The sequence below is a fragment of the Trematomus bernacchii genome, unplaced genomic scaffold, assembly GCF_902827165.1.
Source record: "Trematomus bernacchii unplaced genomic scaffold, fTreBer1.1, whole genome shotgun sequence".
Taxonomy (NCBI): domain Eukaryota; kingdom Metazoa; phylum Chordata; class Actinopteri; order Perciformes; family Nototheniidae; genus Trematomus; species Trematomus bernacchii.
In genome coordinates, this window is record NW_022987641.1 from 5,872,037 (window position 1) to 5,890,573 (window position 18,537).

Genomic DNA, 18,537 nt, shown 5'->3' on the forward strand with positions numbered 1-18,537 from the left:
ATAACAAAATAAAACCATTAGCAGGCTCAGTGATGAGAAAACATTACAGGACTTTTTTCCCCCTCAGGATTCTAAGATTTGTAAAGTGCGAACATTTTTGTCTTTGTCAATTTATAAACATTAATTACTTAAAATGTCGATTATATATTTTCATCTGCTACCAATTAAGATGTCAGAGAGGGAAGAAATATTGAGTGACAATCCGTCAATTCCTTTGAGGCTTAGTCTATAGTATATTTCCAATAAAATTATAAATTAGGTGGAAATAGCAAGTCAATGAAGCCACGGCACTGGAGCCTCATTGACCTGTTGTAAAGCAGAGGCCACTTCCACTGGGACAGCAGAGAGAACATGACTAACTCCACTGGGGCGACTGCCAAGACACATCTGGCTGCCTTCAAAAGCGGAGCCTGATTCTAGGAGAAATAAGTAACTGATGACCTCTGACAGTAATCATTCACAGGAGAGGAAGTGAACAGTTGCAAAGACGATAAAGTGCACTTCTATTGATTTCCTTTTCATCTAAAAAAGAATAATTGTGATCACTTACAATGGCTTTACACAAAGACCTGGCTGTGAGATTTCAGCCTTCAGCTGCCATTTTTCAACAAATGGCATGTTTTCTGCAAGTTTGAATGCAAATAATAACAATTTATCAGGTGCAACATAATCAAGGTGGAAGAACATCATTGTTGCTGTGATTGAGAATCAATGAAGGTGTGATTGAAAACATTACATAAGGAATCTTTGTCATTCGAAATGTACTCTAAGCCAAATGGCCCTGTAATTGGCATCTTTTCCGTGAATATGTGGATGGAGAGTTTAAGTGATGGCAGGGTAGGTACAATCAATAGAGAAAGATTGGTCCACCCAACAGCATACAAAACGTTACTTAGAGCTGTTTACTTGCTACAGGTCTGGGAAATTGGCAGACATGTCTAAGAGAGATTAAGCTCTTAATTTGAATCTCAACAGGCCTATTACCCAGACTGCCTGATAAAAACGTCCATTGATTATGTCCAGTTTACCCATGTTTCTCAATTGCAAAAGCCACATTCTAATTAGATATTGACTGCGACATGATGGACAAATATTTGTATAGGTTTGTTTCTCATATTTTTTGATAAAGAGCATTTCCTTTATGAGTAATCGTGCTGATTGTTGATGTGACTTAATATCAGTGTGCGAAAAAGCACACGTCCCACCGCCCGGGACGTGTTATTTACAATGTCGGACAAGTAGATCTTTCAATTGACTTGTCCAGCGGACAAGTGACGTTTTTAGCCCTCATTTATTGACAAATTATTGATAAACTCAGTTTACAAAATGCAGAACTCATTCGCAAATTGTCCGTGTCCGCCATTGTTCGTTTAGAAATGTTAGTTTCGGTTCTGCTTGTCGATTTCTAAGGAAATGCATCTCGCCGCTTTCTGTACTGTTAGACGGGGGCGGGGCGGTGCGGGACGTGTAGCACAGTGGCAGGGTTGGGAAGCAAAACTCGGTTCCGAGTAGGAACAAATAATAATTGTCCGGTACCGGGATTAATAAGAGTTGTGAGGACAGAAGGCCGAGCCCCGCGGACCGCAGCTCTCTCTCTCTGCTCCGGATCATCTGATCGCTGCACGTTGCAGTTCAGCGTCTCTCTCTATCTCTCTCTCTCTCTCCCTCTCTCATTCTACACACAGTGGACCCGCTGCCCGTTTAACAGCCTAATCTTTGTCAAACTTTCTTATGTTCTTTCTCTAACACGTAATGAAGGTTATTAAGCGTTTTAGCTCCTACGTTGTTAATATTGACGCCATTTCCTTTATGAAGTAAAGCAGCCTCCCTGTCTGTGTCCTCGCGCTGTCCTCACATCCCCCGACCCCCAGACTCGGAGGAGCACAGGGATGTCAGTATTGTTTATGAAGCAGGGTATAGAAAATACATTATTGAAATTAAAATAGTATTTATTTACTTTTACAAACTGTGAGCAGCTGCAGCATGTGTATTGCAGGACATGTGTAAGCATGCAAGCGTCTTTGAGTTGTAGAAAAGCGCTAGGCCTATAGGCTATAAATATAATGTATTATTATTATTAGGCCTATGTGTTGGACATGTGTGGTTGGACTCTGTCTCACAGGCAGGTTGCAGTGTAACATCAGAGGAGACTGGGCCAATTGTACATTCTCAAACTGCACCACATAGAACTAACTAAACAATGCAGAGATTATTTTTATATAATTGTATTCAATAACCGTAAGAAATTAAACAGTATGAAGTGATTTCTAAATAGGAATACAGATTTGACTTAATGTTTTCATAAATATGTTTTTCTCCCAGTTTGTCATGGGACTTATTTTTACCCTCTCAAAGAACCGGAATCGAGAACCGAAAATAACCGGAATCGAAAAGCAGAACCGGAATCGTTAAAATCCAAACTATACCCAACCCTACGTATGTGTGATGCAGTAAAATCTTACCGCTCACTTACGTTAGCGGTGACGTAAAAATCGTGGGGAAAAGTAAAATACGTTGGCGAAGAAGAAGATTCCAGTGGCCCCAATTTTTGTCCATTCTGGACAAGTGAAAAATGTATTCGGACAAGTAAATTGCCAAACTCACTTGTCCATGGACAAGTACTCTCTAAAGACTTTTTCTCACACTGAATATGCAGCAGCATTGATGAGTAGATGGCCATTTGTTATGCATTTTCTCCAGAGTATGACCAGGCTGTGATCTTTCAGACAGCCGGTGTCCATAAGCTGACCATGGCAGTAGTTTCCATCCAGCTCTGCCAACTGTCTTTTCAATGTCATCTTGAGATGTGTAATTTTTTCAAGGGTGGGCTTGCTTATTTCTCTGCAGATTCATCTGGCATCTTCGTGTCCTGTCACCTCTATTTGTCACCCATCACGTCTGCTCTCCACCACCATCATCTGCGCCGGGTCTTGCCTTGTCATCTGGCCGTTAACAATCAGGCGAGCTGACAGCCGCCTACCACTTACCCAGCAGGCATTTTCTCTACATACACATGCATGATTTGGAAGAAAGGTGCAATTTTTAAGCCCAATCTTCATGCTTAACCACACACCCTCATCTCAACCTCAGGTGGTGTGAGTGGGCGGGGGAGAATGGGGAGGGGGATTGCAGGGATGACAAAGTGGCGCATGAGTGTCACATCATCCATCAGTCTGTCACAGGCTGTCGCCCTGCTTCTCTCAGAGATGCTGTCGATCTGTAAACAAGAGAAAGAAGCACCAGGCTTCCCGGGGCCCTGTGTGTGCAGACAGTCAGGGCAGGGCCCGCCCCTCCCTTCATGAATCAAGTGCTGCCAGAGCGCTGATGTCACCAGTGGGTGAAAGTGGGGGTTTGATCCACACAGCCAGGTGTGGATGACTAATGCCTTTGAGGAATAGAGTGGTACAAGAATGAGTCCTTAAGAGTTAGCGTTTTAGCATTTCCGAGTTCCCTTGTCTGGCAGTGTATTTTTTTTTTAATGCGATTTTGGTTAGATTCCTGAAATCAGATTGGTGGTAAACACAAGCTTTCGAGATTTTTACTTTTTTTTCTACTACATAAAATATGTCAGTAAATACCCCACAGTTGCACTGCTGAAGCTTTTATGTTTCCTTAAAATGACGGTTGTTGACTAGAGGCTGAATAAGACTTCTAAATGTCATCAAGCAGGACATTAGGAACTTTTAGGGATTCATCACTTTTGCATCATTCTCATTACCATAGTATATGATAATGAAATAATCATCTTGTGATTTTTTTTTAAGAGGATGTGTACCTGTTTGTAGAAACAGACTTGTATTGTTATCGATGTAGCACCACAATCTTCCATTCAACATTGTTCTTCACGTAGTTTGGATATTCCACTAGTCCATATTGCAGTGTCAATACATTTCTGACCTGTTGTGCATAATACTAAGTTATTATTTATGTGGAAGTGATGACACTAGTTAGATGGATTGTATTGATAGTCACCTTTGCTGGCTGAGCTCGGGTGTCTGTAAACTAATTGGCTACTGATGGCCACATTCAAAATCACCCCGACATCCTCTCATCACTCACTGAGCCGAGCGGTAATCTGCTCTATGTTGGAGGGTGGGGGAAGGGACTCCTTTATTGGCCCTCTAATTATTTTCCCCACCACATGATTAATATTGTCACTTTGATTTTGTTCTGTGCCCATTAAATGAGACTCTGTGACAAAGGACAGCGCTTGTACAGCGAGGGGTCAGCAATATTTGCTGCCCCGTCATGTCCAGGCCTCAGAGTCACCTCTGTCCTCCAGGATGGAAGTTCTCAGGGCCCGGCTTGTGTAGTGGTAGCTGCCTGGTGGGGGAGGCTGAATGGTACAGAGCCAGAGCCACAACAGGGCCAAACTAATGCTGAAATGGACCAGGGAGGTTGCAGCTGGTGTTCCTGTTGTAGACGATGTCTGGGTGCCAGTGGAGCCCATCCAAACCAAGGAGCTCTTTCATATCAAGACAAACTGCTATCAGGGCCAATTGATGCTGCACAACCCACGGCCAGAGCCTTGGCCGGAGACTCTCAAGGACAAGAGGTTTAACTTTGGCTGGATTTTTTTGTTTTTGGTAGACTGATACACGGACCTATTATCAGGCATTACACAAAGGTAAACATTGCCCCATCAATACTGCAGTCTATTGAGAAGGAGAAGTTAAAGAATTTTGCCTTAATCAGCTGTTAAGAAACTAGAATACATTAAAATAGGTACAGATCAAAATGTTCAAAATTAAATCAAAAAGGATCTTGGCAAAGTTAAGTTATTATAAATCAACAGCAATCAAACCGAGTAAAGATTATTCTTGATTTTGGAAATGGCAGTTTTAGTTGCACATATTTGGTACAGTGTAAAGGGCTTCTCACCCCAAAAACTTCACATTTTTCCTAAAAAAATATACAATTTCATATATTTTTGGAACATTATTTGTACCTTATGTGTATGTTGGGTATAGAATATGGTCACGATGTTGTGAATGAAAAAATGATTTGTTACTACAGTATAAACGGACTATTGATTATTGGATTCCCTTGATAGGAAACGTAGCCATGCTGCAGAGGAGGATGACATTTAAGTGCACGTGAAACAGATCACCACAGAAGCCGAGTATGTGACTCACGCCTGGAAACAGTCAGACTCTCTTATTTTTGGTTTTAGAGGGGACCAGACTGATGAGATAAAACAATGACATGAAAGAAGATAAAGAAATAGATTGCCTTAAATTGAGAATGATTTACACTGATTTTTTCGGTTACAATTTCCATTTCCCAAGACGAATGTTTAAAGAAGCAAACAAAAAAAAAGTTTGTACCATCATCCCACCAATTATACCAAAGGTTATTCAGCCCATGGTTTGGAATTAATTTAATTTCTTTAATTCTACTTTTATCATTGCTTTGAACCGATAATGTTTGTCATATCATTTTTGATGTCCACACCAAAATTAGTTTTTGATACCTTTTTGGTACATTTGAATTTGATTTCTTTGCCTCATACTGTAATGGCATTGTATTACTTTACAGCAAAACACATTTTTAAATCCAAGTGCATATTAGTTTCCATATATGAGTAAATGAGCATAAAGGATCTAGCTGTAATTACATTCAATAATTAAACCAAACCCACGCTGACACCACTCTTTTGATTTAGATTTATAATGTATAATAATTACCATTCCATCCATCCATTATTTATACCCGCTTATTATTTGCGTAGAGTCGCCGGGGTCCCGCCTTTGACTTCACATTCAGTGAACAACCCTTTCACACCCACAGGTGTTTTTTCAAATATAAAGTCAACATCGGTTTAACCTGCATGGCAACACCTCATATAGCTCCTCCTGAATAACTCCTCACCTCACATGTCATGTTTTCATGAGAAAACACATGACAGAGAGCTCTATTCATTCTGCTGCAGGTTTCTGTCTGACCTTTGAGTGCAGCTGGGCGCTACTTATATTCTGATCTCTTGTGCAGCCAATGGAAAACATTGAATGCGGCCTGAGGCAGCTAGAAATGGCATTACTGGTAACCTCCATATTCATGAATCAAGAGTCACCTGATAACTTTTCTTCTAAATTCTTAACTGGTTATTTTCCTGAATGGGAGCATATATATGACTTTTAAGGGTTTAATGGCCATAGTATCTATATATGATGGAGAAATATACCCGACCTGGTTCAAATCCGACCCGTGGCTCATTGCTGCCTTGACATCTCACCTCCATATAAAAAAAAAAAGGCCAAAAGAATAATCCTTAAGCATACATTAATACAATCATCAAAATTAGAATTAACATTATAAATCAACTCGTATGTATAGCTGAATCATTCAAAATCAGTAGTGTTGAATAGCATATTGGATCTGATTTTGTCTATACTCACTAAAACCTTTCCATTGGTGTTGAGGTCAGTTTGACAACATATTCAATCACTCTAATGAAACACTGTCCTTGCAGGTGTTTTGTGTGGCTGTTCTCGGGGGAAATCATCTTCCCTTCAAGTTCTTGTAGGATGGTGTGTTTGTTCATGTGCAAGGGCACGTCACTACTATGAACTCACACACTGAGAAATGCTCCCATGGATACTAAGATCTGAGGGGCGGGGATCTTTTTGTGTGTCCTTGAAGGTGACAGGTTCCCAGAGGGGCAGTGTAACACAAACAGAGCATGTTAATATGTGCAGAAAGGGTCATCTTAGGTTACACACTGTTGCCCAACATCCTTTGGCGTCTCCCCACTACCTGTCCAATCACAGCCAAGGACTCAGTGATGCAGTGTCCCTCTTACTGGAGGGATTCCTAGGAACTGCCGTGTGACGTTGCCGGCTTAAACAGCCCTGAGTCTCTATGTCTTTCTCACACCTCCTCCTCCCGTTCTCTGCCCCCGGGTTTTCTGTCTCTCAGACTTTCACGATGTGCATCCGCCGCTTTGGTTTGAACAGAAGGCGATCTAGCGCCATCCAAACTGCTCCCACAAGACTGGCTGTATAGACGGCAGACAGTCATCATCCAGCCCTCCCTCTCTCCTCCAAACCAAGCTCCACCTCTCAATTTCTCCCTCTCTCTCCCTCTGTTTCTCTCCAAGCCTCACAGTCACACACAAACATACTCTCTCTCTTCTACACTCCTTTCTCCTACTCCAGATGAGCGTGCCTCCTGGTCAGGGCGAGCAGATTTGGAGCTGAAGGTGTGCTCTTGTTGCCAGGTAGGAACCCAGCTTTTCCTTTTTACTTTTTTGTAACCCCAGAAGTTACAAAGAAATGGGGTGTCCCTTGTTGTTTTGTGGGTGTGTTTTTGTGGAAGTGTGTTGATGTATTGATGACATAATCGGGAAGGGTGGGTGCTTCGAAGGTGGCACAGGGGAAGTACACTTTGCTACAACTCCCAGCCCCTCTTCATGACACACATTTTTTGGCGCCCTTTTTTCCCCGCACCTTTCACAGCCATGTGCTACAATTGTCTTTTAGCTTGTTTGCTTGTACACTGGTGTAGGTACAGGTTGGAGCGCAGCTGGTGATATCAGATTGGCGGCAACATATAGAGCATGTCTCTGGTTGCGAGGGGAGACCACGGTGTAGATGTGTGGGCGGATGGAGAGACAAGGAGAGGAGGGGTGGGGAATGGAGACAGACGAGCAGCTGCTTTCATCCCATAGAAGCTAATCCCTCCGTTTGTTCACCTCTCTTCATCAGATAAAATGGGCCGGCTGTGTCTCTCATGCCCTGTCCTTTTTTTCTCCACTATCCTCCATCCTTCAATTGTGATGGGTTTATCTCGGGAAAGGAGGAAAGAGGCAAGCTATTGATTGGGAAATGAGCTGTAATGCCATTTGAAAAGGGACCTCCCTCTCTGTCTGTGACTTTTTCTCCAGCATGCTTTTGTTCCTCTCTGTACCTTCTGCTTAGTCTCTTAAACAAACTCTCCAGCGATAATGAGTACCTGCTCATTGACACAATCCTGTAAGCTGAGGAATCTATACAATGATCAGATACATTTTTAAAGAGCCACTTGAGTTGCATACCCAATATCTCTGCTGTTGTTGTGATTGGTGGGCACCCTTCTTCCTGTAAAGGAGGCTTATCACCTCCCACAGGTTTTCTGATAGATTGTCGAATAGCTACTGTACAGCACACATATAACGTGTGACTCCTTGCTCTCTGCAACCATGTCAAGCATATCCGTGTTGATTGTAGCGTGGCTTTGCTGACAAATAAGGTATCATAAGAGACGGGCGGCCTATCACCTCTCGCCTGCTCTAGGATTACCTAATATCTCAGGAGGCTGGATCAGCCAATGCAATGGGAGAGAATAGAGAGGCAGGGGAGTGGGTTTGGGGTTGCTCAGGTGTTGCTGTTCAGCCTCACGCTCAGAATACATTAGCTAGGAAGCTCCCATGTGTCAAGCTGTTACCAGGTGACAGAGAGAGTGAGAGCAAGGCAGCACTCTATGCTTCCCCCACCCAAATCTAAATGACCCCTCAGCTCATTTCCCAAGGCAGAGCTTATGTTTACATACTCTCTGGGAGCTTCTGCAGATGCTCCATTTCATAAGCACTAACTGAATCAGACAGGCTGAGGCTGAGCACGAACTGATGGATGCAGCATGGACTGTTGGCTGGCAATAGCCTTTTGAAACAGGCAATGAGCATTTCTTATGTCCTTGGGTTCCGGGAGCCCTGACCGGTTGTCATAATGGCCCAGGACTTTTTTTAAAGTTGCGTGATAAAGCTCAACAGATTGTGAATTCCTCTTTTTGGCTATAAGAGCTCAACACATCATCTCTTAATGTTATTTACACAAAGACTGAGAGAGTAGGGGCAAATGTTGACCTCCAAATTAATCAAGTGTCAGCTGTCGCCCGAGGTGTTGTCTGCTTGTATCGGGCTTGTTAAAGAGCTATTAATGAGTAGTCCAGGCCCATAGTCCCGAGCCTGATGTTCGACAGACGCCCACCTTTCACCTTGGCTGAAAAGTCTTTAACTTGTAGCCAAAGGCAAGGATAAAAAGGGCATCTGCCAGTATTTCTTTGCATTTGGCTGAAGCCTTTCATTGTTAAACAGTTTATTGCTGTAGAAAATGGATAAAGAGTGAAAGGAGCACAAGTGTAACTGAAGCAGCAGGTCAGGAAAAATAATGCAGGAAGTCTTTGTTTTTGCTCTGGATAGAAAATACAAAATGGAGGTTATAAATAGCATCTCTCTTATGATTTGACCTTGTGTGGCCATTTGGTAGTGGGTGCCTGTGAGGAGGGATGTGCCCAGATCAGTGACATCGTCACCAGACACTGAGTCATTCTGCTGGAGATGCCTGCCTCTGGGCTAGTTTTCATGCTCTAATGCTAGACTTGTTCTCCTTATAATCACAGTCTCCTTATCCGTGTATCACATAGGGCTGATTAAAGTCATTGTTCACTAAAACTTAGACTATTTTTTTACGCCTACAGTAGTTGAGAAGTTGACCTCCGTTTTTCAACAAGTAATCATGCAATAGCATCACTTTAAATATTGTGTTAACAGAGTAGTGCTCATCAGAATTTGTAGAAATGATTCTTTCAGCACGAAGAAAGCATAACTAATTAACATTTGAGGGGGCAGCCTTATTATCATCATAATCAATAGCGGATAACAAACAATGCATAATGATGTGAGGATGTATTACAGGATTATCATGTTTTAAAGAATTCAGGAAAATATGAATTAATGATGTCCTTTTGGAGTGGATCAATGATTTGCACTACAGTAGGATAAATACATTGCTTGAACACTGTAAAAAATGTAAATATGCTCAATATAATGGGGGAAGTAATCAAACTTATCTTTAAATGAGAACAAAAGACACAGCAGTCAATCATAGATCAATCTGTCCTTCAAATTTCAAACTTCATATATTCAGTAGCAGAAAGAGAGGAGCTGCTTTCTCTGTACACAAAGAAAATGATGAAGTAAACATGCATCACTTCTGAAATGTAACATTTATATCATTAAGCATGAAATCTCCCTAAATTAACTTGCTCAGTGTTTCAGTTCCTCCAAATAAACATGGCTGCACACAGTTTTCTATTAACTGTGTTTGTTTTCTTCTTGGGAATGAAATATTGAACATCGCCCATTAGCAAGCCGGCATGGCATCACTGGGTGAGATCATTTTCTACAATGTTGTTTTGCACATTAACCATGCCTTCACTGCATTGTCTGGATATAAACTTATTTTGCGCATAAACACTTGTTATATGCTTTCTAGGTAACACTTTACAATAAGGTACACAAAATGTGCTTAGTTACTGAGTAGTGAATAAGGAACGACTAGATCAGGGGTCGGCAACCCCTGGCACGCGTGCCACCATTGGCACGCGGCACCGTAACCAGTGGCACACTAGGAATAAGTGGAATAAGTGTGCAAAATATTTAAATTTTATTTTCGGATCCTGAACAAGACCGCCGCCAGAGCGCGTCTCCCCGTTACCTGCAGAAGGAAGCCATGCACGCAGCGCAGCCCCGCTCTCTTTAACTCCAGGCGACTTTCTGCCGCTTTCCTCCGTGGTGCAGTGCTGATCGTTTCACCACGGAGGAAAGCACTTCACAAATTGCAGTACCCATAAGGAGCTGTACATTACATGTCATTTGTTAGACGCTTTTATCCAAAGCGACTTACATAAATTCAGTACTGTGGACAATCCCCACAGGAGCAATTTGGGGTGAAGTGTCTTGCCCAGGGACACAACGACATGCTGACTGCAGTGGGACTCAAACTTGCTACCCCCTGATTCGAAGTCCAGCACACTATCCACCGAGCCACAGCCTCCCAGTACAAATGCCGCAGTTTTTACGTGGCTGTGTCTTTAGTTGAAAGCCCAGTGGCGATCTGCTCATCTCTCATCAAAATAATATGCTACACAGGGGCGGACTGGCCATCTGTGTGTTCTGGAGAATCACAGAACGGACAATCGTCCTTATCATTATGCCGTTTAAACCAATTATTTAAATGTGTTTGTTAAATTCGGCATCATGTAAGTTGCGCTGACAGGTCCACACACTGCTTCCCCGCAGCGAGGCTCCCCCCGCCCTCCTGTTGACAGTTCACGAGCGTCGAGCTTTTATAAAAAAAAAAAAAAAAAAAAAACCCAAAGCTGCACTCTTCGGCACTTTAATTATGGGCAAATAAAAAAAATCTATCAAAAAACAAGAGCTTCAATGTTTTAACGGGTCACAACTGCAGGTGACTCGTTATCAATAGAGTATGTGGAAGAATGGACAGCGAAGCATCTCCTATGTCATCTGGCATTTATTCTGAGGACAACAAACACACAATGTCCTTAAACATCCACGTTGCACGTCACTGCTCACGTCGCTGTCATAGTATATATATATATATATATATATATATATATATATATATATATATATATAAAAAAAAAATTAAAATATTTAATCGCATGATAGTCCATAGTTAATCGCGATTAATCGCAAATTAATCGCACATTTTTTATCTGTTCTAAATGTACCTTAGAGGGATATCTTTCAAGTTTTTAATACTCTTATCAACATATGAGTGGACAAATATGCTTTATATGTTTGTTTATTATCATTTGAACAATGACAAATATTCTCATGAATATTAAACACAACAACCTCTGAACATTACAAATATTCGCCTCAATTCAACCTGGAACCTCTCTCATACAATAATTGTGTGTGTGTGTGTGTGTGTGTGTGTGTGTGTGTGTGTGTGTGTGTGTGTGTGTGTGTGTGTGTGTGTGTGTGTGTGTGTGTGTGTGTGTGTGTGTGTGTGTGTGTGTGTGTGTGTGTGTGTGTGTGTGTGTGTGTGTGTGTGTGTGTGTGTGTGTGTGTGTGTGTGTGTGTGTGTGTGTGTGTGTGTGTGTGTGTGTGTGTGTGTGTGTGTGTGTGTGTGTGTGTGTGTGTGTGTGTGTGTGTGTGTGTGTGTGTGTGTGTGTGTGTGTGTGTGTGTGTGTGTGCGTGCATACACACACTGTGATGGATCGTTGAGCTATGTGCAGCTCAAGGCATATATGCTCGAATGGGAGCTGCCTGGACGCTGCAATAATGTTGCGCTGACTTTTCGTACAATGTCCCACTGTCTGGCTACCTGCATAAAGTCAAGTGCTCGGCGCAGTTGTCGGCGAAATGTCATTGAAACAGCTCCTTATATCCGTTAGCGCAGCTAGCTAGCACCAGATGCTAACAACAACACGTAGGTGTGCCTCGCTTGCGCGAGTAGCGCCACACATACACACTCCCTCCCGGTCCTCCCGATGGCCAGTCCGGGCCTGCCAGTGAGCGTGGAAGTGTGGTCTGCCACAAGCGGGCGGCAGGAGCGGGGCTGTCAGCATCAGCTTGTCGATGGTATTTTACACTCGATGCGCTCTGAAACTACGGCGGCCGAGGACAAAAAATACACATGCGTTAATCGCGTTAAAATAATTAGTGGCGTTAATTTTTTTTTTGCGTTAACGCGTTATTAACGCGTTAACTTGACAGCCCTAATATATATATATATATATATATTGTTATATATATATATATATATATATTGTTATATATATATATATATATATATTGTTATATATATATATATATATATATATATATATATATATATATATATATATATATTACAGAATCGCAGAATAACTATGAAATTGCCAAGATAACATTAACGTATTTTCCGGACTACAAGTCGCACCTGAGTATAATGGCGCGTTTCCACTACAGCGCGGAGCACGGTTTAAGAGGGCTGTGACGTCAGCGGCCCGTCTTTGGTTGCGTTTCCACTTGGCCTAGTACCGGCCGGCGGGTCCTAATTCACAGTTTTTCTGGCCTCATAAAATCGCGGGTCTAGGGCCAGAGACAACGAGGCTGAGTCGGGCTGAGTATGCTAAACTAGAGAGAGCATCGCTGGCAAGGGGGCTACAACTACAACAAGATGGACATATTTGACCGTGATTTAATTGTAATACACGTTTCAAAATGATGCCGAAGTAATAACATACTGATACGGGTTAGTAAAAAGCATGAATTAATGCTTTGTCAAGTCTGCAGACAGACGGCAGGTGAAAAACCTTTTAAAATGCTTGTTTTCTAAATGGAGATTGGCTAAGCTAACGCAGTATATGCTCCGACCGTCCACACTCACAACAACGGCCTATACAGACATAAATAAAGCAGCGACTGTATTCACCATGACACAGGCAGTCTGTGGTTTGTACTTGTTTAACTTTTGTCTAGTTTCTGAACATATATGAGGAGCTGTGAGCTCTGAGTGCTAACAGCTAATGGCTGTGTTGTTTTTCTGGGGTTCTTTGAAGATCACGTCACGGCTCCGCCTACACTGCGTTACTATAGATACTACCCCAGTTCCTAAACTGTAATGGAAATGCGCCATAAAGTGAGCCAGTCCTAACGAGGCCCAGCCATACCGAGCGGGGCCGAGCAAGGCCGTGTAGTGGAAACGCGCCATTAGTCGCATTTATCCACTGAAGTCTTCATCCTCTGTGTCGCTGTGAAGGTCTCACTATCACCGAGCTAGCAATCCATCCAGTTAAACACTTTCAAAGAAACTCCAGCACAGATGTCAGCTTTACTGAAGTTTAATGAATTGGTGAAACTGTAAAAACAATACAGACATGGCACACTGTTATTAACTGCCCGACTGACTGAGCTGAATAAACAAAATAATCCACACAATGAGCTACGGCACATAATACTGATACGCTAATTAGCCTAGCTGCCAATTAGCTTAGCCACTCGGAATTCTCACTGTATTTATACAGTCGCTGTTAAACACTTCCGCCAACTCCGGTGTCGATGAAGCAGCATGTCCTGCTCCGGGCTGTGCTCAGACTCTCCATCAGAATCAGCTCCGATTAGACCTTTCTGAATCCCGACAGGATGGTGTCGGTCATCACTGAAGCCCATGCTGTGTCGATTCATCCCAAAACATCCTGGAAAGGTGACTAACATCAGCCCCTTGCTTATGAAAAACATTTCACAAAGACCACCCTAGTTCCATCATGAGTAAAGTAATAAGGCACTAATTGGAAAAGGTCCACCACACAGCTTTTATTGCTGGGCTATAAAAGCTGTTTTAGAGGCCTGACACTGATAAGCTCATTATCTTGGTCTAAGTCCTGATTTCAAGCTCGGTGTTTGACAGGCTGTATAGAAGTCAGGACTGCTTGATCTCTGTAGACCCACCGAGATAAGACTCAGGTTACATGATCAATCCACTCGCACATGATCTCACACACATTCGCATTGTATTGACACAGCTTAACAATGTCACATACATATTCATTCAAAAAAGTTTTTCTTTACAGCGTTTTATTTTGTTTTCGTTTTGAGCCAAAGCTATCAAAGCAAAAAAGGCCACCTGCCAACCTTTATGAATTTAATACAATTCGGCTCCATCACAAAGCTTTTGTGACAGTGCGGCATCACATGGATGGACATTTGCTCCCAACGCAACAAAGCTTCTAAGGGTGTTTTAATTTGTGCGGATGAACCAAAGCATTGTTCAGTTCAGCCAAAAGCCCATTCTTCCATCTGTATGCAACTGCATTTAAACTCATATTTATCTGCTGCAACTTAGCCTTTACAGTTGCCGTTTAAGTCGCAGTGAGTCGGAAAGGATCAGCCCCACAGCGTGAGCAATGTCTAATGAAGCCAGTCAAAAAACAAGTCTGTGTTGGATATACTACGTCTGCCTCAGTTTGCAGTCTGCTTAATTAAATACACATAAGTGAATGTAATCAGAAACGGCAGAATTAATTAATGTTAAGAAATACTTTTACTGGATGTTATTCATTGAATCCTTTCATTGTGTATTTAAGGAGTTTTTTTATTTCCTGACTTTGTCTCGACTGTCTGTCAGAGAGATTTTCATTTACAGAAGTTATCTTGGGTGTACGCATATAGCGATGGTGGCGGAGGGGAGCTGTTTCATTGTGATAGGTAAGGACGAGAAAATGATTTTATGGCAAAACCTCCAGTCTGAGAGCTGTAATTTTAAAATCTCCTTTAGGGGGAAATTGCTTTTGCCCTCCTACAATTTTTTAATATCCTGATTCATACTTAGGGCTGGTAGAAGGCAGCATCTACCCGTAGTATCTTTCCTGCTGCTGCCCGAAGGTGCTGTGTGGGGAAGTTATTAGAGATTAATACCATCTGGGTGTGTGGGACTACTCAGGGACACGAGCCCTGCCCTGTGTGCTCCTCGTCTGTCCTCCTGAGCCCCCAGCCTCGCCTCTACATAGTGGGCGAAACATCCCCTTTGCTTGATGAAAGACTAGATTAATTATTACTGAAGGGCAGGCAGTATAAAAAAAGAGGCCCTGGAGGACAATTTCAATGTTTCATGAATGTAATGAGGCGTTTTAAAAAAACAAACTCTCCCTGTGCTTACCTGAAACGCTCATGCACATCCACCCAGCCCTAAAGACACATGGGGGCATCCCATGATGCACCTGCAAGACGTGCTGATATCAAGGCAGTGACTGACTGACTGGGAATAAAATAAGGAAGTGAACATCACCTCCAGGGTAATGTCAGTAATAACCTTACCAACTGCTGTTCTTTGTGTAATTGTCTTTTTCGCCCCCATTGTTCAGTCTTTTTGTCTGAAATGATTAGATTAGATGATTTCCCCCTGTTGATTTAGCCACTTCACTTTGGCAGTGTTAGTGTCAGCATGGAGATGAGCCTGGAATCTAAATGACTAGTGTCCATTCTTCAGCGTCTCATTCATGAGTTTGCAAGAGTAAAACAGCTGATAATTGGGTAATGTGGGCCGAGTATCACATAGTCGAACGCATTAATTTTAGCAAGAATTACACATTCACTACTCAAATCATAATGCTGAGTCTAATCTGAGGCAGAAAAGGCTAATTGTGGTTTTACAGCCCAAAAATTCTCCCATGACTCTGTTGCTACCTCCAGAATATTTCAGCACAACAAGGGGAAACGGAGTAAGGCATGTCCAGGTAAGTCTTGCTGCTCCTGAGAGCCCTTGGAGGATTCATGAATCATAAAGCAACACGACACCCAGCAGTGTGTGCAAGATACAGTGGCACGGAGGGATAAAAAAAGCAATTAAAATCAGTGTCATCCTCGGTGACACAAATGACCTTGGTGGATTTAAAATGTGTCACAATAATTCCAACATGTGCTGGAAAGCATGAATAGTTGTCATAGATATACAACTTATTGCCTCTTTCATTGTCCATTTCCCTGCCAAGAGAGTGCAAATTGGACTGAAGAGTGCAGATTTCTCAAGTGAATCACATCACTGTATGCTCTCGCTACCAATCAAGGTCATTGCATGCCAATTAAATTCACTGTGGATGGATTGGACAGAGTCATTGTACAAAATCATCGTTGCAGCCATTATATTTTCAAATGACACTTGTGTGAAGATGGTTTTATTCTCCTCTCTAATCCAGCCATGCAAGTGGGGTCATAAACTGTTATACCAGTGAGTCCTTATTTCCTCGTTGGAAAGGAACCCCCCTCTTACACTATAGCTCAGCCCTGCTGTGGCAAAGAGATTGCGAAGGAATGCCGAGAGATAAGGAAAGAGGCATTCCTCCTTTCACCCCACCTTTTCTCATCTCTTGGCCCCGACGATTCTCCATTACTGTTAGTTGAGCAGCATGTGTGCCCTCCGCTGTAGACCGCTGAGATTTGCCTCTGATGCAAACATCCTTGTTTGTCACCATGGCAACCAAGTCTCCTGCCTGCTGTAGGTTGTCATGCCAGCCGCCTCCCCCTTCTCTTCTTCCTCAGCCATTAGCGCTGTACTGTAGATGACACGTGCGAGAACATGCCTCTACCCGATCGGTCTAGTTATCCTCCGAAGCTGCTCTCATGACGTTTCATTGTTTTCCATGCCCTCTTTTTCCAGCAGCTATATACAAATATGTTGCATAGTATTTCAACCCTCAACTACAGGAATGTTTTCACTTGAGAGAACTGCCAACCAGCACAGCCAGATTCAATTACTGGTATAATAACACAACCAGCAAAAGCCCACAGCTCAAAGACGGAGAGATATAACAGCATGCGGCCTCAATTTCCACTCTTCTTGTATACTCTACAAACCAATTCATCCTTGAAAAATTGAGCAGTCTGACATGTTTGGGGCTGCCATGAAGAATGATGCAAATGTGGAGGAATAAAGGTTTGTGCTGTGCAGAGTTCATCCTCAAAGCCAAGCTTTCCTGGGGGGCAGACACAGGCCTTTCTTCCAAAACATGTCCACCCAGTCTTACGACAAAACACTCATTACCACAGTGCCACGGGCCAACACGGCCCACATGGGGATAATAACTAGGCATCTGCTTGAATTTGATATAATGCTGGCCTACTAGGTAGTCTGGGGTCTGCGATAGAGAAGAGATTATTGTGGTCTACCCTCCTGTTGTGTTCGGGTGAAATCTGACCGATTTACTACTTTCATCAATCATAACTTTTTTGTTTTACATTCGATTAAGGCCTTATGATATCTTTCACAGTAGACATTTGAACATATACAATTGCTGATCACAGTCAACTTTGTGACACCCATGGTGTTCCAGGTCAAAAATGACCGCCATAAAGAAATGGAATTAGTAACCCTCCGGATCAGAACACACACACACACACACACACACACACACACACACACACACACACACACACACACGTTCAGTGTCTACTCTTTGTATATTTACTGCAGTTTTTCATATATACCAGTAGTCTGATACAATATTTACAGTTTGAAAGGGTGTTAAATGATATTTGGTGATGATTAATGGTTTTTGTGTGAATGTGATAGCAGTTAAAACAGGACCGATCAAATTTGATCGTGAACACCAAAGTAAGGGGGGGGGGGGGAAACGAACACAACAGGAGGGTTAAGCTGTTTGACTCCTGCACTTTGCTGTTTTAGCTAAAGCATTTGAAGAAACCCTGCTATGTTATTCACACCTGAGGGTTCAATGGGATTTCTTCAATGCAGCCTTAGCATAAACTTTCCAATATAATGAGAGGATTATTATCCCTATTGACTGCTCTTTAGAGAACTGAGAGCTAACACCATCATGATAATGAGTGACTTTTCTCCCTCTGTTGGATAGGAGGAGCCATTTTGCTGCTGAGACATTTCAGAGATTACATTTGCTGTTCCTTATCTCCTAAATTAACTCATTACCTTGACATCCTGCTTTCCCTTCCTGTGAACAGATTGGCCTTGAATTTCAAATGAAACATGGCTGTCCACTCACGTCCCACACGGACAACTAGAGATTCAGCGCAAGCCTCTAACTCTTGGTCGTATTCTTGCCATTGATTTTGGCTCCATAGCTAGATGAATAACCTTGAGTAGGGGGCGAATACAAAATGGGAAGACGAGAGTTGTGGCAAAATATGAATGCTGTCCATGTCCGTCTGTGTCGCCTCTAAAATGAAATTCTATCAAACTGTCAGCAGGATTTTCCAAAATCATAAAGCTATCCTGAAAAATGTGCTGGCGC

General features: G+C 42.5%; 1 protein-coding gene across 1 annotated transcript in view; it reads left to right on the forward strand.

Annotated features, from left to right (window-relative positions):
- The first annotated feature begins 7,128 nt into the window (after window positions 1–7,128).
- syt1a (synaptotagmin Ia) overlaps window positions 7,129–18,537 on the forward strand; it is a 154,541-nt gene continuing 143,132 nt past the window's right edge. The window contains exon 1 of the mRNA XM_034133398.1: window positions 7,129–7,219. The gene's annotated coding sequence lies outside the window, so the exon portion shown is untranslated. The remainder of the gene's footprint in view (window positions 7,220–18,537) is intronic.